This window comes from Strix uralensis, chromosome 26 (assembly GCF_047716275.1).
Source record: "Strix uralensis isolate ZFMK-TIS-50842 chromosome 26, bStrUra1, whole genome shotgun sequence".
Lineage (NCBI taxonomy): Eukaryota > Metazoa > Chordata > Aves > Strigiformes > Strigidae > Strix > Strix uralensis.
In genome coordinates, this window is record NC_133997.1 from 5210818 (window position 1) to 5234183 (window position 23366).

General features: G+C 47.4%; 1 protein-coding gene across 2 annotated transcripts in view; it reads left to right on the forward strand.

Annotated features, from left to right (window-relative positions):
• OPCML (opioid binding protein/cell adhesion molecule like) overlaps positions 1-23366 on the forward strand; it is a 300615-nt gene that overhangs the window by 45133 nt on the left and 232116 nt on the right. The gene's annotated exons all lie outside the window — the stretch shown is intronic.

The window sequence follows — 23366 nt, forward strand, 5'->3', positions numbered from 1 at the left end:
GCCTTTAAACGTGCCTGGTTGTTAGTTGCTGGGAGGATGAAAGTACCTCGAGTCAATTGGTGTTTCTGAAAAACCTTAATTAAGTGCTTTTTGCTTCTATTGAGCTCCTGCCCTTAAAAACCGGCCTTGAAATTGCAATGCATTACTGATACCTTCAGGTTTCTTTATCATCTTAAGTTTCTGCTTACAGGGTCTTTCTTGCTCAAGCAATCACTTCTCCCTGCTTTCTTCTCTGCCTGCCAACCTCTGCTCCCCCTGGGATCTCCCCAGAAGGGCAGCACACACCCCATCCCTGCTTGAAACCTTCCCACCCCCGAGTCCTGCCAGGTTGGCTGTAAAAACAGGGTCAGGGTGGTGTTTTCATGCCAGTGGGGTGCGCTTAGGTCTGTGGGCTCCCAGGGCTTTGGTGCATGCAACGTCTTTGGGCTGCGTTTGGCATCATGCTGAGCTCTGGATCCAGGTGAGATTTGCAGGGTTTCTACTTTTTTTTCAGCCTCCCTTTCCCGGCACGGGCGCGCACCCATCCCGATGCCACAATGCAAGCCACTGTTACCAGCCCTCCTGCCCTGGCTGCACTGGTTGTCTTCACTCTCCCCTCCTCCTCCTCCTCTCTTCTTATTATAGCAGTGGTATTGTTTTAAGCTGTAACCACGGTGCATTGTGAATTTTCATAAAGGACACGTTGTAGAAGGGAATTGTATTGTATATACTGGCTGTGTGCTTCCTTTTAAACTATACCCCTGTCACCAGGCAGCTTTCTACAGGTTGGTTGCTGAGTGAACAGCTGAGAACCTGTGGGAAGACCCAAATGGCACTTAAATTATATTTGCTCTTTGATTTCGAAGACATTTAGTACCATTTAATAGAATCAGAATGCAATTTAACTCTGCGAAGTGGGGGAGGCTGCCTCGGGAGAAGTGACACTGCCATAGCTGGGGAAACAAAAAAATTTAAGTGAGCAAAACAGCAGGGTCGCGTTTACTATCCGGATAATTATTATTAAATAAAGAGCAGAGTGGGACTATGTCTATCAGCTTCCCCGTGCACTCGAAATGGCATTAACCACTTCAGCGCTGTGTGATGCTCTGGGTTAGCTGCACCGGAGGGGACATCTGCAGACGTGGCATCTGAAGAGGCCGTTGCGGTGGCGTGTTGATCGTCAGCCAGAATTAACTTGGGAGCTTTTAACTGGAGGCTGATTTTAGTGCACACAGCGTTGCTATACCATTAGCTCTCCTAATGCTCCCGTTACCCCGTCTGGGCTCGCTCCCCCGAGCATGCAGCAGCAGCACTTTAATGCCAATATACTTTTCTCCACCAGGAGCTGGTTATTAAAAAAATAATGCAGGAAAAGAGATGTTTCTCCAAGATGTGAGCTGTGCTGTGCTGACCGGGCTCTCCAGCACATCTAGGAGACAGCACTGGGGGGAGGTCTGTCTTTCCTGCCTCTCTGTTTTAAAGGATGGTGAATACTTCTTGTTTGACTTTAGCCAATATTTTTTTTCTTTTTCTTTTTTTCTCCTCCTTTTTTCTTTTTTCTCCCTCTGTTTTTTTCTGTTGTGGTGTTTGGGGTTTTTTTGTTTTGGTGGTTTTTTTTTTTGTTTTTGTTTTTTTTTTGTTTGATGTTTGTTTTGTTTGTTTTTTTTTCACTTTAAACTGGCCATTTCAGCCATGAGGAAGTCTTTAGGTTTGGCAGCACTAAGTTCTCCGCAGGCTGCAAAAGCCTGGCCGCAGCAGCTCAGGCTAGCTGCCTGGCAGTGCCCCACTTAAGTTTTTTTGTGGGCAGGTCTCCAATGCAGCGAGACAATGCCGTGGGCAGACTATTTCTAGCCGATGTTCCCTACCTGTATAAAGGAGATAATAGCCCTTTCCTACCTCACAAGGGGTTTGCGGAGGACAAGTCTATTAAAGATTGTGAGGTGCTAAAGATTCTTTACTGATTGGGGCCATACAAGTCGCTGAGGTATCTAGTTTAGGAAAAGCTCTGCAGTTGAAAAATCAGAAGATTGTCTTTTTTATTGCCTGCCAGCTCTGCCTGGCACCTGGAAATGCAATTGAGTCGTTAAAACTTATTTTTGCCTGAAAAAAAAAATACGGTAAACTGGGAGATAACATGTGTGGTGATGATATATTGCATTTCTCAAGCATGTTTTGGCTAATAGCCCCAAAGCTTCTTATGCAGCAGGGAAATACGCCCAAGCTGCAGATGTGGAAACTGAGGCACTGAGGATTGAGGTGATGGTGTTCACCTACCCTGCAAGGAACAATCTCGCTCTCAGCCCTTAGCATCCTCCAGACCCAACTGCCCAGGAGAGCAGCTGGTGGACCAGCAGGTCCGTAGACCCCAGGATGTGTTGGATGGATGAGAGTTGTGGGGAGGAAAGATCCCCCCCAAAACAGCCAGCAGTTATCTTCTGGTTTGTCCAGGCAGCCCAGCATCTCTGGTCACTGCAGCTCTGGTGCTGCTGGCTCTCAGTATGGATGTGGAGGCAGTGGTTGCTTTAAGATGAGTTTTCCCTGGAAAACATTGAGTTCTTGTAGAGCAGCCATGACAGATGCAGGCACCAGGTCCACATCCCTCTGCTAATAATAGGTGTGAATTTATGTCTGCATCTCTAAAATAGCTTGATATGTCCAATCCTCCTGGATAAAGGCGAGGGATTGAATTATTACAAAAGGACAATATTTCATTTCCTATAAGTGCCTTAATCTCGTGAGTAAATATTTCAGCTTTGTGCTATAATCCCTAAGCTGGTATATCTCTTCCCTTCCCAGTTACCTTTTGTGTTGATTTACATTTAATATGTTGCCATTAAATCTCTTTCTCTCTCTGAGGCCTATTATAAGTGCGGTATTTATTCTGTTGAGTCTTTTTTAGTCACATTTGTATTGTATTCTAATGTGCTCGCACAAAAGGCTGCCGGGCACATTCCTGAGATATTTGCATCTTTTTCTTCCCTACTTTTGTCTGCGCTGCTGAAAACACACGCTGGTTTGGCCCTGCACCCGAAGTAGCGTTCCTCATACTGATGAGATGCCTATGGGAAAGGCCTCTCTGCTAACTCCTTGGTCTGCTGGTCCTCCTGGTCCCAGGAGGAGCATCTCACCTACTAGATCTGAGCATCCTGGTGTGTGGAAAAAAACTGAATCACCCAGGGAGATCTCCTCCATCTCCTCCTTCCATCCTTAGGCTCAGGGTTTGCATGAAGCTACCTGATTCATTAGGCTGGTACAGGAGAAGTTTTTCTAGAGTTTGCTGTCAAAATTGATGGCTGCAGGGAATGAGTATTTGTTCACCATCTGGGAGAAGGTGGGCGTTTACTCTTAAATGATTGACCTCCATGAGTGTGTGTTCCCTGGGGTAGTGCTGATTTACCCAGCTGCATGTAATTAGTTAATTGTGTACAGGAGGGAGTGGTTTGCAAGATGGCTGCTGAGTATTTAATGGGTGCAGGTGAGAGCAGTGTGGAGACTGTAGTAAGGTACCTTTGGCGTGGTGTGGAGGTTTTCTGGCTACTTGCTGTGATGGTAGGTCTTTCTAACCCACTCCCTGGTTATCTGAGGGTTTCTTGCAGCCAGCTGGCACTTCAGGGAGAGAGGAAGGGGAGAACACAAATAATAATTGAAAGGTTTCTCTGAGCTGGGTGTCCTCAGGGGACCTCCCCTAGATCCTGTGGTTTGGGGTGCATGTGAGGAGGAGGTTGGATTTGGGGAAGATCAGAGGCTGTGGGAGGTGATGGAAGGGGACAACTCTTGGGGGCTGTGGAAGTGGTGGGGGGGGGCGCTTGCCTCTGTCTCCTTTTCCTCCCTGAAATGGGAGAGTGCATATCCAGCCTTGAAGGCACTGTTTTCAGGGTCACAGAAAAAAGCAGGGAGCATTTCACCTGCTTTCTGAAACCCCTTTCCCTGCTCTCAGCATCTGCTCTCTGTGGGCACTGCTCTGACTCGCTCACCTCTGCAGCCTGGCTGCTTTTTGGGTGCTGTACCTTTGCTTTCCAGGCTGTAAGCTCAGCCCTCGGAGGGAGGTTTGAGAGATTGGGGCTGTATGGTGCCTGGGTTGCTGAGTTCCTTGTGCAAATCCTTATATTTCCCTGTTTTTTTTCTCTCCTGTGTCCCCTCAATATAATAGCTTTACTCCTTTCTAAAGTGCCTGGATCTCTATAGATCAGGGGTGCTCAACAGGAGCTATTATTATTGCAATGTTTTTATTGCATAGAGAGACCGAGATATTAAAGGACTCCTTCAGCTTAGGCTTTTTGAGATAGAGGATTGGCCAGAACAGATTTGGGTGGAAAGTTCCACCCCAAGAGACAACCTTAAGCAGCGAAGGGCTGAGATCATCTGCCTGGGTTGGAAGAGAGACTCATGCTCAGACTGCAGATTTCCACCAGCAGTCTGAATGTCAGCTCTTCTCTGGAGCATCCTTGCCCACGGGAAGCAGTGATAAGCTTCCCTCCTTCCCACCTAGCCCTTTGCAGAGGGTTGGGTTGTAAAGCACGTGGTCTCACAGACTCAACTTGCTGTGGGGAAGCTGTGAATAAAGCCTGTTCCACGTGACTGGAGGAAAAAAAAGAAAAAAGAAGCAATATGTTGACTAGGGATCTTAATCAGGTTAAAAGTGTGCTCAGGGTGGGGTGTCCTGTGTTCCCCTGTCTCACATCACCACCACCACATCTACTAGGGACAGGTCTTCTGGCAGAGGCAATGCCAGTCCCTGTGCTGGGGCCACTCCGTCAATTAGCATGGACCAAGCATCACAGACTAGCAGGCCTTTCCCTGCGAGACTCGAGTCTGGGATTAAGGTTCTGCAAGATGTAAAAGAAAATGAGCACACACAAATATCCAGGGGTAGTTACAAAATGGCTGCGTTTCTGAGCTGTGCCAATGAGGCGTACAGCAAAGGAAGAAAAAACAAACGTTGGCGGTTGGGGGACACACAGAAACTATGCTTTTATCTCCTTTAAAATAACCCTGCTCTGTTTGATTTTAAATCTTCCATCCTCACTGGAGTCATTCTGCTACTCACTGCAAAGCTACCGGGGGAGTTACGGGGAGAGGGGGAAAAAAAAATTAATTGAATCCTTACGTTTGAGTGATGGCTACTCTGAGAGCTTGTCAACCTGATGGTAAATCTTGGGGGTGTTAATTGCTTTGAAATCCCTTTCCTCTCCGGTTCCTCTCGTCAGCGGTTCCCCACCTTCCATGCAGGCTCCCATCTCGCTTGTTTGCAGCCCACGGTGTGCTGCCCATGCACGGCTCCGAGCGTCGAGGGAAGGCTTGGGGTGAGAGGGAGAGAAGCGTTTTCCTTATTCCGTTTCAAATGGCTCCTGTTTGCTGATAAGGTTAATTGATTTCTTTTGCTTTAATTAACGAAATTCAATTTCCACTTAATGAGAAAGATTTTGCTGTGACACGTGTAAATGGCAAAGTGACGAGTGCCGGGTTGAGGCGAGAGGGAAGGGAGGGAGCAGCCTGCGTGCGGGCAGCCAGCCAAAGGGAGGTGGGGGCACCCTGGGCATCCTCCTCACCTCCCCAGAGCGACCTGCAGCCCCCAGCTCCATCTTCTGTGATACCCAGGTATGTTAGTGTCCGTCACCAAATATGTTTTGCGGTTCAGTAAAGCTTGAACTGTTGCACCCTCCCTGCCTGGCAGAGAATCGACCCTGGGATGGATAATATGCTTTTCTGCTGCTTTTACTGAATCCTTGGGGTGAGATTGGCAGGGCTGATGTGTGATGGCGTGAGGGGTGCTCTGTGTCTGGGAGGGGCACGAGGCATGGTTGGTTTGGTACCATCTATACATGTGGTGGGAGGCACCACTACCCTGTGGTGACCCATTTGGACCCCTGCACTGCTCAGTTATTTGTGCCACTCAGGCGAGAGCTCCGTGTTGCCCAAACCTGTGTCCTACCCATCAGAGAGGCTTTGCCAAGACTCGTGGGTGGGTTCTGGAAGAGGCTCCCAGGGAGAACTGCCACCCCCAGGCAGGGAACCGGGTACCAGCAGCATCTCAGACCTGCATCCCCTGTGCTCCCCAGCTATCAACAAGTGGGCTCCTTTCCTGGCCCTCGGCTGCCTTGTTTGCACTGAAACTGGTATCAACAGGAGAGGAGGGCGGGGGGATAGGAGGATGGCAGAGAGAGAGAGTCACTTCTCATCAAGTTGATCAATCTTTCTGCTGTTGAAGCCTCTCAATGAGTTGAATGTGATTTTCTCTGCCTTACGCGCAAGGTGGAAGTCGATCGCTTTCAATTTTCAGCATGCAGAACCAGCACTCTATCAAGCTGTTGCCTTGCATAACCATGATTGCTGCTGGCGAGGGCTTCCAGCATGCCCGGAGCCGTGGTGACTGGGCGGGGGGGTGGCCCTGGATGTGGGCAGCAGCCCCCCTGCCTCAGTGATGGGGGCTCTTGCCTGTTTGCTGCCTGCCCAGGTGACAGCCAGCTTCAGGCTGCTGAGAAAAAGAGGGTGAGATCTTTGTGTGGGGCTGAGCGAAATGCTGCCAGGGGTCAGTTGTGGTGTCAGTTTTATCACCCCAGGATTGCAAACCCAGCGCCCCAAGACCGTGAAACTCACTTCACGTAAGCTCTGCAGTCAAGGGAATGGGAAAGCGCTGAGTGGCGTTAACCCACCCGGGAGCACGGAGATGCTCTTGGCTGCCCTAAAAATTCCCATCTCCCAGGAACGCATCCCAGAGGAGGACGCAACAGGCGCCGGCAGGGTTATCGGGACAGCATGTGTCAGGGCTGTTCTGCAGCTCGGGGGGGCGAGCGTGGTCGGGGAGCCTCCTGCCCGCTGCACATAGGCCAGAGGCTGTAGATAAGAGAAAGTGATTTCTGGTTTTAATTAACTGAGCTTTCATTTTAGGATAAACAAAGGCCATGTTTGTGTGCTGACAGCTGGCTGTCCTTCTGGGTCAGATAAGAAGGCAAGTTATTGCCTCCAAGCTGTGAGAGGGACCAGGAGAGAGTCCAAGAAGCGGGAAACGTGAACAAATGCCGAGTGAACCTACATGCCGGCAGCGGGGATGCTTTATTGTGTGTGTTAAATAGTGAGTCTTGTGCTTATTCATCTGCTTGCCCCTGGGCAGGAGCTGCTGTCCTTCCATTGTCCGGGCAAATCCCTAAACCAGTGTGTTGGGGTGGGTGTCCAAGGTTTCCTCTGCAAAAGTGGGGTGATCCAGGGGGCTTTGCTGCCTTTGGGAAGGATGGTTGCCCATCCTTGCGTGAGCAGCCTTGTTGCCAAGGCTTGCTGGTACCCCAGGAGGGTACAAATGTCCCCAGTATCTGCTCCAGCAAGAGGGCGGCATTGCCCCGAGGCAGGGCACTTGCCAGCCGGGCACTGATTTGTTTTGGGAGCCCCTGGGCTTGGTTGGAGCAAAGGAGGAGCTGGTGGTACCAGGGTAAATGCCAACCTGCAGTTTCAGTATCACCTCTGAGATGAATTAAGTGTTTGAAGACCTGAGAAATTGCAGCATTCGCAGGCTTGTCATCTAAACAATTGCATTCAGTGGGGGAAAATGAGCGCTCCCAGGCCATCAGCAGTCACCTTCTGCTGCTGGTAGGTAGCAGTTAAACTGATGGAGGAGTGAAAATGCCTCTCCACGGCTGATGATTCAGAAATTCAGTCAACCTACATGGCACCTTTCCCCAGTCTTGTAAGGAGAGGGTGTTCGCCGTGTGTGCCGCTGCTGTGTTCTGGCTTGGCAGAGGCTGGGGCGTGCTGGATTTTGGCGAGGGCGCAGGCGTTGGCGGAGGGCACCGCTCCCTATAGATACCATACTCACCCTGTAGGTATCTACGTGCACTTCTGGTGGATCAAAGCACCGGGACAGTCACCTCCAGGTCTTGGGGGCTCTTCACAGGCGAAAGCAGGGTCAGCAGATGTGCTGCTCTGCACATCTGGGGGGGACAGGGAGCAGAGAGCCTCCCCCACCATGTGAGATCTCTGAGTTCAGCTCTTGTCCGAGATGGATGCTGAAAGGAAGATTGAGCTGGATGTTTTCTAAGCTAGAACATGTCTTTATTTTCTTTTTTTTTTCCCCCCACTGCCAGAAAGTCTCTTTATGACCAAAATGAATACATTTGCTGGAAGTTCTTGCATAGTCCAGGGTTGCCAGTTGTCTTTGTGAAAAATCAGAAAGCAAAACCTGATGTTTTTCAGACTGTGGCTTTTGCACACCATCCCTTCTTAACTAAAATAAAGTAGCATTATGTTCATTTCTTAGCTAATTTTTTACTCGACATTTTGCTTGTTCTTTTTCACTGAAGAGAGAGAAGCAAAAAACTTCAATGACTTTGTGGGATGTGGAGGAAAAAAGGTTGTTTTTCCTCTAATCTTCAGTAAAACAGGTTGGCAGTTTCAGTCCAGTTCTAGTCTTGGCACATTTTCTCCTTGTGCCTAATTTAAGGTGACCGCTGTAAGATCTGCTCTAGTTTCACATTCCTCAGCCTTGTGTTTTTGCACTTCCAAGACTGTGTGATGGATCTTAAGGAGTCTGCATTATGCAGCCCTGTATCCATCTGTTGTCCTTACAAGTTAAACAGCCTGAAAAAAAATGGATTAGAGCCTCAGCTCCTATAATGAAGCAGCAATTTGTCTCCAGATCCTGATCCAGGTGTAGCAGAGCTAACGAGCCGGCTGGCCTTGAGTGTCAGAGAATGTTAAATACGTTTTTTGGTGGAGAAAAAGCTTGAGCAAGGAAGAGAAAATGGTGTTGGGAAGAAGGAGGGAGGGAAGAAGAGCATCCCTGCTGAGCATTGGCCATGGAGCAAAGGGGCAGTCTGTCTGGCCGGGCTGGACGTGCAGATATCATTGGGCATCCTCTCCAAGATGTCTTTGAAGGCAGTTGCAAGCAGTTGTTAACCATCCAGTGGTGCCACGTGTTCCCGGGAACCTGGAGGGGAGGAGAAAGTCCCGCTGACACTGTCTGGTGGTTTTCCTGCGAGGGGACACCAAGGGTACGGGTTAATGGAAGGGGTCCCCCCAGATCCGCTCCTGCTACTTTCCAGGAGAGAAAGCAGGCGTATTAAGGCAGGTGAAAACAGCCGTGAGAAAATACGGAAGGGAGAAGGTCTCATTCCATTATGTAAGAGAAAATACCTCCCAATTAAAGAGAATGAGCTGAAAGTGGTAGATGTAGGGGGAGAGGGAAGGGGGGAGTCATGCAGGCTCCTGGGAGAAAAGCTGTTGCCTTCAGTGGGGCTGGTCTGCCTGCAGCGAAGTAGCAAGAGGAGAGGATGGGGAGGACAGCTGGTAGGGTAATTTTTTCATGGTGAGGAAGGTTTGGTTATGAAAGCGAGAGGAGAGGGAGGGGAAGCCAGGTTGATGGAGATCACGTTCCATTCAATTTGGAGAAGAGGAGAGAGAAAAGAAGATGAGCCTGAAATGAGGCTTAATTTTAATGAAGGAAAATTCTCTGCTAAGTAAGGAGAGTTGAAAGGGAGGGGAGAGGAGGGTTTGAAAATGATAGGAGCCTGACACGCTATTGTGGTGGAGAGATTTCCTTTTCTTTCTTTTCCCTTTGGTTAAAAAAAAAAAGATAATAAAGACAGTGGAAGGTGGGAGAGAAAAGAGAGGAGAGATCTAATAAATGAGTTGCAGCACCTGAGAAGAGGTGCCCTCACTGCTGGGGGAGGTGGCCCTGCAGTGACTCCAGGGTCCTGCTCAGGATTCCATGTGTGGGAGGCAGATTGCCTTTTTTTTTTTCCCCCCCCCTATGTCTGTGGCCCCCCATGATGTGCCATGCCTGCTGGGGTGGGTTGGGTCTCAGCCCAAACCTCATCATTGATTTTTCACTTAGAAATGACTCCCTTAATGGGTACTGGGGAGGGGCTTGAAGCACCCCAGGGACCACCTGATGGATGGGGCTGGAGAATGGAGCCAGTGCTGGGCAGTTGTGCGTTGTATCTAGCACGTTAAACAAAGTGATTCCCTTACTGGCACCCAGGATGAATTTCTGGACTCTTGAGAGTTGACTGCACTTAAGATGTGTGCTTCCGCTCATTCCCAGCCACTGATTTCCATTAGAAGTTAAAAATACATGAATGATTGTCTTTGTGTTATTTTCTTTGTCTTCTGAGCATGGTAACTGCAGCACCTCACCCACAGCTGTGGCACAGTCAATGTCGAGGGGAGGTCCAAGCAGGGACTGGTTGCAAAATAATGCTTCTGTGGGGTGGTTGGCAGTGATGAACCTGTGAAACCCCTTTTGCAGTGGTATTTTATTGCTCTGGGTGCTGGTGTAAATGCACCAGGAACCTGTGTGATCCTTCACTGGCACAAGCCCTTCAGCTATGCTTGAAATGTTTGGCTGAGTACTTGTTGCCGTTGTCATTCTGGCTGCCCTTGGTTTGGTGGGAATTACTGGGTATTTCATAGATTTAGTTTCAATCTGTTTCACAGATTTCTGCTCCTTCCCCAGATCTCCTGCCTGGCTTCTGGATGGTGGGTACACAGACTGAGAGCGCACAGGGAACCGCAGTTAAAAGCTCATCTCATCTTCTGCGCAATTCACACTGCAGAACTTGCTTGGTTTAAGGCTTATTAAAAGAGCAGCAACACATCCTCTAGGGACAAAGAAATCCATCTTGTTTCAAAATGCTTTTGTGTTTATGGGTACAAATTCAAATGCTTGGCAATAGCTAGCACAGGTGAAGCTCACCATTTGCTAATTTATTCTCTTGCTCAGGTGATTTTGGGTTCACACAGACTTCTTGTTCTTGATGAATAATGCTTAGTAGGTGTTAAAGTAGCATTTGTATAAAGCTAGCTGAAGAACTAGGAGGCAAATTGCCTTCGTTTGCTGGTTCCTAATCAACAAACAAACAAGGGACTCCTGGGCAATGGTGAATTGCTCCCTCCCCTGTCCAAGCTGTTACCCTTCCTCTTCACCAAAGTATTTGAGGATGCTCCAGAAAGGAGTGAAATTGCGATGATTTCATTTCCCATGCTCTGTCCTTTTTCCCCTCGCCAGGAGACAGCTGTGTGGTGAGTGCCAGCCTGTTTCTGGAGCAATTTCTTAAGGGACATGAGGAGGTTGGGAGGCTCTGGAAATCTCTGGTTTTGTTCTGCCAGTTAAAATGCTCACTTCCCTCTGATGGGGCCTGAAAATGCATTAGGAGAGTATCTGATCTGTGAGTTCTGGGAGGTGGCTCTGAAATGGGGTACGTAATCTCAGACTTTGGATCTTTTTTCTCTGTAATCCGAGGTTTAGATCCTTGATTTGGTGTGGACGATTCCCTCCTGCTCTCCTCTTCCCCCCAAATCCTTTCCCTTTGAAATAACACCTGCTCATATCCTTGTGTCTGTCATAGGGAGAGAGAAAGATCTTCTTATCACAAGGAAATGCAGTCCTTTCCATCCCCCCCACTGCCACACATCCTCTTCCAAAATACTGCATAATGTCAGACTAAATCCTTATCAGAAATTTTAATGAGCAAAATAAAACCTGAAATCTGTGTGATTAAAATCAAATCTTCCCTCTTCTGCTCTGCTGGAGCTGGCTGCCAAAACAGAGTCACAACGCTGACAATGGGAGGCCCCTTGTACTTAATTACCTCCGGCTTCAGTCGGTGCTTTAGATAGACGTCCTCTGTGGTCCCTGCTGGGGCTATGGGTAACCTCAAAGAGCAAACAAAGGGAGTTAAAGTGGTTTCCACTAAAATCTTTGGCAAGGGCTGCTGCTCTGTGCTGTTGGAGATGGCCCACTTCTGGCCCTGGGGAGAGTCCAGTATCTCCAGGGGTCTCTAGGGACAAGAGTTGGCCAACATTGACCCCAAGTGTTGCTTTTTCCTCCCCACAATGATGGTCAAACTTAGTGCTTGTGGAGGACTTTTCCAGGGGTGATGGTTGCTCACAGCAGCTGCTCTGAAGACACTCCTCCTGTCCGCCCACCTCTCTGCCAAATTTCTTTTGACTTCTCCCATCAACTTTGCAGCACCCATGTTTTTTCCTACCTCATAGAGATCCCCTTTGTCCTGCATCAGTTACATGTAGGTCCTTGAAAGACAAGTCATAGTCCTTTGCAGTTGCTGTTACGTAGACATAGTGCTACCAGCTACCACCATCCAAGATATCTCCCTTCAGACCCCAGGTGGATGTTCACCAAAGGGAGAGGAAAGGGTAATTCTTGGTGGCTCTTGCCAGCTGCCTCAGTGCCGTTCCAGTTCCACATCCCCCCTGTATGCATGGCAAATCCACCTTTCAGCCCCTTTCTTGAAAATGTGGCATCCCTCTGCTCCACAGTGCCTTTCAGCCTCCCCTGGGCACTCCTTGCAGCAGACCTCTAGTCACAGTTCCACGCAGTGCTTCAGTGAATTAATTGACTTATTTTCCTGTTACTTCTGTTCCTGGATTAATTCCTTGGGTACCTTTCAAAATCACCATCTGACTTTCCCAAAGTGTCTTGAATTATGTCTTCACCCATGTCTTCCATCGTTTGTCTCCTTCCAAGAGGCTGTTTCATTTCGTTTGTCCTTCGAAGGAAGTGGGAGCATATTTCATGAGCCGTAGAATTGAATCAAATAGAAGAGAGCAGGGAGCACTCACCTGAGCTCAGACCTTTCCCCATTAGAAAGAGAAAGAGATAATTAAGAGATACTCAGAAGGTGCAGCCAGCCCATGTTTCTGGCAGGCATCCTGACTGGGTATCTCTGTCTGCTTTGCCCAGAATGCAGGATGCTTAAATTATCATAATTTAATGGCAATAATATGAGAATCTAGATAGAAATAAGCTAGAACAAATGCTGGGACATGAATAGGAGAACTTCGGTAGCGATGACCTTACCGCATCTTAAAACCTGATAAGCCACGGTGACTTGAGCTGGTGAGACAGTAATGAGGTGAATATATGCAGATGGCAGTGTCCTCTTCAGTTCCTTGTGACATTGTTCACAAGCAGTTGGACAGGACTGCCATCGTGACTTGTCTCGTAGGCAGCTGGCTCTGAAACGGTGGCATGACAGTGGGATATCGACTCCTTATTGCTCTTCCCCCCTATTTTTTTTTTGGTGTGAATTGAGACGCAGGAGTAATTATGCCAAGATTAGAGTGCTAATCATCACTTGCAAATGGGGGAGTCATTTCGGAAGAAGCAATAATGTATTGAGAGAGAGTATGGATTGACTGACAGTGCAAGTCTGAGAGGAGCCATATAACTGTCATCCTTCAAGCATACGTCTCCTTGACCTTGTGAATCTGATGTTGCTGACGTGTGGGCAACATTAGGTCAGAAATCTGTAAAAATCATAAGAGAAATCCTGTCTTGATTAATGTCAGCGTGGCCAGATATTCTCCCTTTTTCTGTAACTAACCGTTCAGCTTGCTGAATGTGCTGGGAGAAAAAGACTTGATGACTGGCTTGTTGAGACAACTCTGTGTGCATTTCACTTGATGTTCTCCAAGCCACGTCCTAGGAAGGCTGGGCTGGAATAAACCATCTCCTCTCAGAAAAACGTGGTGGAACTGGGTAGGAGAGGAAGGCATTTCAAAGACTGGCGTAGTAGAATGCAATGCCTGCAGTCCCCTCAGCTTTGTGGGTTTTATTTTGTCGCAAATCTTTATCAAAAAGGAGCAGAGAGAGATGTCTTGTTGCAATTGTTGTTGCCTATTTGCCATCTCCCAGAAGCAAAAGCCCTCTGGGGCTGGAAATGTAGATGCTCCCTGGAGGACCTGCAACTCCTTCTTCCTAATTTCATTTCATTTGACAATGATAAAATAGAAAACCACAATTAAATCCATATTAATAGATAGAGTTACACAGAGTCATGGGGGCTGTTGAATTAAGATCCAATCCTGCTCGGTCATGAGTGCCTTTTCCCTCTGCTTGACTGCAGTGGGGGCTTGAGAGTTTGCAGGCTCTTATGTGGGGTACTCAGTATCTTGCAGGGTTAGGGCTTTTAATTTTGCAGATCATCAAAGGCAAACCAATCCATCAATTATCAACGCCTCAGCTTGCTGCTGAGTAAATGAGAGTATTACTGTGTATCAATTAGTAGCATCGGATGCCCTGAAATGATAACAGAAGAGCCTGCTTTTGAGACGTGCCTGGCATCTGCTCTTTCTCTGTCTGCAAACTGCGGCAGCAGGTGCCGGGATGTGTTGAAAAGTGGTTGTGGGATTTGGCCTGTTGGGGAAGAGGAGACGCTCGAGAATTTGACTTCAAGGGAAAAAGAAAGTGTCTGTGCTCCTAGATTGGTCCAAATCCCATCTCCTGTTCAAGAGTTGTAGCTCTTATGTAAGGTAGCTACTTATAGGGGTTAGCTGCTGATAATTAATTATATTTGTGGTGCTGAGAGATTTGGGATGCTTTATTTTTTTTTTTTTCTCAATGTATCTACTTCTGTAATATCAGATCAGTAGGAAATTCAGCAAAAGGAGCAGCATTCCTGACCTCGCGCTCTGCCCTCTGTGGCCTATTTCCCCCTCTTTTCAAGCCTCCGTGTTTGGGCTGTGACACGAATAATTTCACTGGAAATGCTGATCTGCAGGAGATGTTCCTAATTCCTTGGCACCCGTCGGGGAGCGCGTGTGCTGGCACGGCGCCGGCTCCTGTTCCCTACACCGATTCTCAGTGGTGGTTTGTCCTGCATCCCCCCTTAGTTCGTCACCACCAGGCTCTCATTATCTGTTCAGATTCATGCACTCTTTCTCCTTTTATTTATTTATTTGTTATTATTCTGCGCATTGAGCAGAGCTTGGTGAATAACACATTTTTCTGCTCATTTGCTGGATGGCAAAATTCCTTAAAAAAAAAAAAAAGGCGGGGGGGAGCTCAACCCCTTCTCCTGCAAACCCCACTGTTTTGTTTTGATTTCATCTATTTAAATATATTCCCAAAAGGTTTAAATAAAACAGAAGGAAACTCTGTGATGGGCCTTTGAATCGAATGCTCTGCATGTTTTTGTGCTTCAACATCTTTTGAAGTGGTTAATTTCTTCTCCTTCCTTGAAACAACCTGGTGGTTTAGATGCAGGAAATATTTTGGGATCACCAAACCTTTGGGTTTTTTTTTTTAGAGAAAGAAGTTTGATAGTTTAGGTTTCTTTTCTTTCTAGTTCAAAGAATGGATCTCACAGCCTTTCATGACATGGGGTTGAGTGATGCTGCCATTTTAGGCTTATGTTGTTGCTGCAAGGATGTATCTAATGTAACCAAAGTTAACGGGGTTATAAGCGATGACGCAGATGTTAATTTAGCAGCTGATATTTAACACCTCAGATGCATTCTGCAAACAATTCCCCCTTGAATTCCTCTCACTGGTGGCTTTTAGCATCCCCCTTTTCATCATGGGGGAAACCGAGTCACGGCAATTGGGCTGCCCAGACTCCCGCCACGGTTTGTTTGGGGTAAGGTGTCGCATCCGTGCTTCGCTTTGCGTCCAGCTGTTTGCAGCTGGCCAGCTGTGGCATGGGAGGGGATGTACTGAAATCAGCCTGGGTGTATGTTTTGGGACCTTTATGGTGACCTGCGGTGGGGTGGCGGAAGCTGATCCTCCCTCCTCCGTGTCCAAAGGCACCTGGCAGCATCGTTGGCTCTCCTGGGCTTGCTGCCTTGTGCCTAATATGCAATAGCCTTAAATATTCCTGGCATGTTACATATTTAAAGAGTATTCATACAGCACTTCTCTTAACAGCTACAGCAGTGCACCTGAGGGATTAGAGCTGATCTTTGTTACAAGTGTTTAGTGCTTGATACACATGTTTATTATATATTTCAACTAAATTGGAGTCAATAAACTATCTGCATAAATATAATGTATATGAACAAAATACACATCCCCTCCCCAAATAGGCTATTTCCTATGCAGGAGCTCTAAAGAGTTGCAGGGATGTCTGATTTTTACTTCTGTTGTAATTGGCATTAAAATATAATACCCTTCCTTCAAAGAAAGGCTCCCATACTGTGAAAATGCCTTTTCTGTCCAGGCAGGGGCCAAATAATAGCAAATTATAAGCATGGAAAATATTTAGAACAAAAAAAAAAGAAAAAAAAAAGAGGAAAGAGGACTCTGAATTATCAGAGCTGATCCATAGCTTGCAGTCTCGTACAATTTGTCTTTTGAATACACTATATGAACCAGCTATGAATAAAATCAGTCAATTTAACCCAAAATCAATGCGCTTTTGTAGAAGTGCTTAAAATCTAAGTGGAAGGGAAAGCTTTGAAGCTGCCTATCCCTTGGTAAACGCAGGACTTGCTCAACGTTTGATTTTTTGCAGAAACTCCCTTGGTCTCCCAGTGCCCAGCACAGCACCTTCATTAGAAATGCTGACGAGTAATTAGCAAATGTACGGAAAATGACTAAATTAATTTTTTTAAAAGGGAAAACAATGTTTTTCCTTTCCATGTTTGGCACACATGGCTTCCACGAGCCCTGCTGCAACGAGGTTGCGTACTGGCTTCCTTGGAGTCGTGTGCCAAGACCAGGGAATTGTTGGGGACACGTGTCCCCTGGCAAGGACCACACACGTCTTGTAGGAAGCATGGTTCTTCCTTTGTCTGCCTCGTGCCTCCAGGGAAAGCCCATTGCTTCTCCACCTTGGGAGAGCTGCCAAGGCTGGGAGCGCTGGCAGCCGCTCGCTTCTCAGCAGGTTGGCAGGCTTGCATCTTCATGAGGGATCCAGGCAAGCCAGGTTGGCTCCTGCTGCCAGATTAGAGTCTGTGGCGTGATAAAGACATGCAAAGTGGTTCCCTCATCTCCCTTTGGGAGGGAAGCTCACGGTCCCGCGGGCGCCGGGATAACTGCACCGGTGGAGGTGGCGTTTGTGCCGCTGTGGCTCTCCTGGCTTCAAGCCGTTGCCCCTTTGGTTTCACTCGTTGGCTACCGACAGTTTTATCCAAGCCAAATTTGCAGCCCGGGCAAGATACTAGTCCCTGTGCAGTGCAGATGGTTGAAACCCCATTGAATGAGATGTTTAGAAATGGATGGGATGTTACAGCCAAGGAATCGAGCCTGACAGGTCGCTGCGGAGGTGCCCAGTGACCCCAAACTCTCTCTTTTGAGTCCAAGTCAAGAGTGCTGTGATTCAGCAGCTGTGATCTGGCAGGGCTGGCAGGATTAAAAGGCTGCTTGGGTCTCGTTGAAAGGATTTTGCCCCTTTTGCTGTCTTATCTTGGCTCCCCAGACTTGCAAATGTGCTTTCTCCAAAGCACCCCTAAAGGAGATCCAGACCCCGCTGGGAGCTGAGACCAAGGAGATTGTGTGATGTGCTCAAGGTCTCGCCGGGAGGCTGTGGCAGAGCAGGGGGGTGACCCCTGTTATCCAGCACCCCAGACCCCACTTTCATCAGTAACAGCTCTGATCTTCCAGCTTTCCCCATTTACCAGTTATATTAAGGTGATGAAGGGTTTTGCAGTATTTAAGAGTATTACAGCGTTGTGGCTGGGCTGGTGGAGAAGGGGTCATTCCCTGAGCAGGTCCAGGAGATGGTTTTACTCTTTCTTTGGTGTCAGGTCTTGTGAAGATCCATGTTTGGCAAGGTGCTTTAACGGGGTAAAGTCTTGGTAGACAACTGTGCAACCTGCAGTCTTTAGGAGGTGGTGGGTCTGATCTTGTAAGTCCTCAGGTATCAATTACTGAAGTGAAAGGTTTTGTTCTCCCTCTTTGTTTCAATCAATTGTTGATAAATAGCTCAGTGCTGTGATGGATGTTGTGATCAGAAGTTTGAACTTACTCTGGGCCTGTCAAATTTGATGTATACCAGATGTCTGCACTAATTTATACAAATGCTTCACAGTGCTCAAAGAAATCAAAACCTTGGAAGCACAAGAGTTTGACCAAAAAGGACCAACTTTTCTCTCTTGTCCCCAAAGACCTTGTTATTTCAACTATATCCTTGGACATTGCGATGATCGTGGTGTTGTGAAATGCAGCATGGCTTTGAACCAAACCTTGTATGCTTGTAGACATTAATGCCTAGAGATCCCAGCCACGGTGAGCGTTCTGCAGCGTAGCTGTTGTATGCATGTGTAAGAAGACACAGCCTTTCTTTCAGAAAGTTCAAATAAACACAACTCTTGGAGGGGAAGAAGGGAAACACTAGCTTGCCATGACTTGCAGAAGGGCATGTAGCTGGTCGGTAGCGTGGCCATGAGTATAACGTGGTGTCCTGTGGCTTTGTCTTCACTAGATCTGCTGCTTTCGTCTCCCAAGCTGGCATTTCAAGTAGGTTAAATACAGAAATAAAAAAGCAACTCTCACTAAATTCCCCAAATAAAAACAATTTGTGGCTTAGCCTATTTATAGTTAGATGAGTGAAGGCAGCATTCAGTCAGGGGGACATCAGGAGGTTAATATGTGTACAGCTGGTTTGGCCAATTGATTTCTGTGACTATTAAATTCCACTCCTGAAAGCCTTGCATACACATTTTGGTTGATACATCTTGGATGGTGGTGTGCTCAAAGCTTTGTTTTTTCTGGTTTAGATGCAATAAGATGTGGCTGGTGAAAGGTGCTGGAGATAAACATGGCAGGGTTTTTTTTTTTTTCTTGGTGTTGTTTTTGCTTTTTAATTGGCTGGCAACTCTCACCATTTCTCCCCCCATCCAGTCCTTATTTAGTTCAGTATGTAATTCCATACACAATACGCACACGCTGAGGTGTGGTTTCAAGGTCTTAGTGTGTTTAGCAAATATTTCAGCCGAAACGATCTGTTCAGCTGTTACATTGATTGCCAAGATTACAGCACGACAACAAACATTATTTGGGGGATCAGAGACGAAATTACAGCCCACTCTCTCCGGCGTCTGCAGCGAGGAGCAGATGCACCGTTAATTTTGTGCTGCAATGTCCATTACTCCACGCGGCGGTATGGCGATGCATTAGCTTTGCAGCCAGCCGTGCCTGATGGTGCCGCGGCGGAGGCTGTAAACCCCGTTGCTCGCTGGAAGGATCCATGCAATGCCAGGGCATTTTTTTGACTACTGAGGGCTGTAGCAGTGGAGGCCAAAGCAGGGAAAGCAGAACAGGTGGTGGAGGTTGGCAGAGTCATGTTGAACGGCTGGGATGTAGAAAGTGACTCCTGAAACAGCGACAGCTCCGCAGCCTTTCTGTGGAGTGCGGGACGGTGGCACTGGCCATGGCGCAGGTTGGTTTTTTCCATAAGAGTAGCTCGTTTTGGACTGATTGAACAACTGTGTGACGATAAACCTATTTATTTTGGAAGGAGTAACGATGGGCAAGTGGGGTGTCCTCCCTTGGTAAGCTGGCACAGGGTCCCCTCCGGGCATGACATTGGGGCACAGTTGTGTTAGTTTGGGATTTGAACCCAAATCCGTTGGCTTGCAGATTGCGTGTGACTCTGGAGGTGGTGGAGCTGCAAAGGATAGAGGAGTTGGGCTTTGGATTGAGCTGGCTCCCTCCCTGACCTTGAGAGCTGAGCTGGAAATGGAGCGTGCTTACCACAGGCACTGGAAACCTGGCCACTGTGAACTGGCGTGCCTCAGTTTCCCCATCTGTACAGTGGGGATTGTCCTTCTGCAAGCGTGCAAGGGGAGCCACCGTGCTGTTAAGCACGTTTTGCTGAGTGCTGCTGGCACATCATGACTCAAGATGTTAGGGCGGTGTGCTATGCTGACATCCAGGGTGCCAGGGAGGGACCATCTGCAAGGGTGAGGAGAAGGCAGCAGGGTTCTGCCTCGTTCCCTCCTCCCTGTGCATGCTCTCAGGTGGAGAGGGACTGCAGGTGAGCAGGCTGTGGAGGAGGAGGATGACTTCCTTTGGGGAAAGGAAATCTGACTCCTGTGCTGTCCTTCCTGACACCTCTCACTGTGGTGCCTTCCCTAAACATACACTTTTCACCTCTCACATAGAAAGAGTAAAATATCTGCTCTAACACGTGAAGCTGGCGTGTGCCGAATGAGGTCACTGCGCTTGATCTCGTAATGAACTTTTTATTTTTATGGTTGGAAGTTGAATATACTGTGTAGTGGCCACGGAGGAGATAGGAGGAATGTGCAGCCTAATGCACAATTACTGCTTTGAAGTTTGGGGCTGGGGCTTTGCAGTCCCAAGGTCAAGGCTGGTTAGGGACTCTCTGACCTTGGATGTGCCGCTCTGATCCTGCCCGATGCTCTCGTGAGATTTCTGGCAGAGAGAAGAAGCCCAGCTAGAAAAGTGGATTGAATGAGATTTCGGCTTCTGTTCTGATGCTAGCAACGGGGTCACCCTTCTTATTAAAGTTACACTCATTGATAGCTCTTCAGGAGTCTGTACGGAGTTAATAAGTGGTTAGCAGATGTTAGAAACATATTGCAGATATTAGTAGTAGATTGGTATAAATCCATCAGTAGATGATGCTACTGGTGGCTCCACGCTGTGGTTATAAGCTGAGCACTGACTCATTGGCTGAGTATTTGGCAATTCATTAACTGTTAACTATTTGCCTCTATTATGCCTTGTTTAACTCCCTGTTAACCAGCCGAGAGTCCCTCTCCGGGAAATTTGGCCTGAAATAGCATGAAGTACAGAAATCTCTCAACATCTCTGCCAAAATCTTGGGTAGCAAGTAATTTGTAAATCTGATTCATGCCTTTGCCTTGGATCCCGCTCCCTCCTCAGCCCATGTCTCCCATTTATTACACATCTTTGTCCTGAGAGCGATAGAGGCACAAAAAGGAGGTGATCAAAGGGAAGGGGGAGGATGGAGCGAGATCAAATATTAAATTTCTGAATGTTTTCTGCTAAGTGACAGCGAGGGAGCAGGAATGAATTGAGTGTCCAATACCGCCGCTTTCCACGGCTTTCTCTTCCAAATGTCACTGTGTAAAAATAAAACTGGAGGGAAAAGGGACACAAACAGCGCCAAACAGCGAGAGGGACACATCACAGCCCTGCGTCTTGCTAAATGACACATACCGAATGCTAGAATGGTTTCAGTACCTTTTATAGGAACTGCTCCCATCTCAGTGAAGTTAATGAGTATCCAGTTTTCACTGCCTGCTGGGTAATGTCAGGTCTAAAATACAGCAAAGCCTGTCTGAGGCAGCCACTCAAGGGAGCAACAAATACAGGTTGCTGGCAGAGATGGCTCAGAATTGCTCTCCACGGCCCCGGTCTTCTGCTGTGACCAAGGAGCTCGTCTGCCAGTGCCGAATGGGGAGAGATGACAAAAATGGTGTGGAGCTGCATCCTTCCCTTAGCCAGGGAGGTATTTCTGGTTTTCTCTGCCTCTGGCTCTTCGGTGGCCCTCTTCCTCCACCCTAGCTGGACGTTGGCGTAAGGTTGTCTCTCACTGGTTTTCTTCTGCGAACGTGAAAAGTCTTTAAGCGTTCAAACACCTCCATTTAGCCTTGTGTTGGGGTTTGCAACAGAGTAGGAAGTCAGGGAAAAACTGCTGTAAAATTATCATCTGGATGGCTCACAAATGTATAGACCTAATGCTGACATTTCTGATTTTCTTTATTTCCTACCAAGCTGGCCTGTGTGGCCTGGTCTTTAGCTAAAATTTCTGTTCTATTGTCAGTTCTACTTTTGATTAAGCCATTCATCCTGAGATGAGCTGGCACAACCCACGTGGTCCCATAATTTCCCAGGGCATGTCTGGAGCCCACGCTGAGGCTCGCTGCTGACTCTCCTGAATGTCTGGTGACCGTGGGCTCTAATTACCTGCCGTGTGGCCAGTTGGGATGCGCTTGGGAAATTATTAGGTTGGCATGATGATGAGTTGCTTGCAGCTTAGTGAAAGTGTGATGAGTTGCAGGTCAGCCCCTCTCCTTCCCACCTCATGGAGGTAGAGGAGGGCAACAGAGAAGAAGGGACATGGAGAAGCCCATGTTGGGCTTGAACTCAGCTTCCGGGTGAGGAACATCTTCATTTCACAGCCATTTCGGTAACCTTGCTTGGGGTTTTTAGTGTCTGTGTGCAGTGTGGTTGCTGTGGGAGTCTTTTGGACCTTGGAGTTGTGCTCCCCTGCACTTTGCACCTGCATGAGGGACTCTTGGGTCCCAGTAGAGGAGAAGACCTGGAGGAGAGTCCACACATGGTATTCAGTGACGTGTCCTGGTGGGATGGTGTGGGCTGGGGAGATTTCCCAGGGGCAGAAAAGCCCAGGCAGTGGCTGCTTGACACCCTGGCACTTGCAAAACAGAGTCGGGAGCAGAACTGAGGTTTGCCAAGTGCTGTTGCCCATCCTTCATCCAGCGTGAGAGGAGGTTTCCTCTGGTCCGTCTGCATTTCTGCTGAATAATGGAGCTGGCATGGGGGAGCGTGGGTGGGTGTAATGTCGCCTGTTACCATGGCATCGAAGTGCTTCTGCAACGCTCGTGTCTCGGTGAAATGGGTCGGTGTTATTATTCCCATTAGATAGATGGGAAACTGAGGTGCGGAGAACTCGGGAACTGACTTGGACTTAGTAATACTGTCACTATTTTGGGAACACGGACCCCGAGTAGAAACTACAGCTCGAAATGAGGAGCTTGGGAGAGCTGGGTGCTTTGCAGTGGGGTGCTAGTGGGGATCTTAAAATCTGGGGACATGCTTTTCCCATCTGAAATATGTACCATCGTTCAAATAGGAACTATTCCAGAAATATTTTTATGGTTGCACTCGTTTGTAATAATGGCAATGGCCTTCCCTGGCTTTTTGGAGCCATGTTGTGCCTCTTGCATTTACTTTCATTTCTTTATTTTGATAATCCCCACTTCACAGAAGGGATCTGCAGCTAGAGAATTAGTGGCCTGTCAAGGCAATTTCTCACCCTCTTCACCCAGGGCATCTGGTTAGTTTACTTTAGGGATACTTTAAAAAATAATTGTTTGGAGTCCATAATTAATTTATTATTCACTTCAAAACATTTGTGTATGACTTTGCCTCTTTTGAGTTTTCCCGAGTCTTAGGCAGTTGACATTTACTGGAATTATTTTGTCCCTAATTACCTCTTTTTTTTAATGAAAGAGAATTAAGGCGTAATCAGCATCCCCAAAGTATCTGAAGTCAGACAACTGCAGAATGGGTTTGTTCTCAGCAATACTATATATCATGAGGACAGCTTATTTTTTTTAATCTTCTTGTTTCTTTATTGTTTATTTATACAAAGCTCACTGTATATTTTACTCTAGCATTTTGTATATATTTCATCTCTTTTTCTACCACTGGTGCCTGGAATGAGCAGGGATGTTTATATTGAATTTCATGCTCACTTATGCCCAGGCATGGTTTTTGCTTAACTGACTGACATAGCTTTAAGAACCATGGATGGTTACATATTGTGTTTCCAATTTCAGTTGGGTTTTTTTTATTATTTTGAGCCATTTCCAGTCACTGTAGCATGCCGCCAGTTTATTGCACAGGCACTATTTAAAATACCCACGTCTTGTTAAAAATAATAAAGGTTTAAAGTGTTATTCTTGGAGTATCTTTAGCTGGT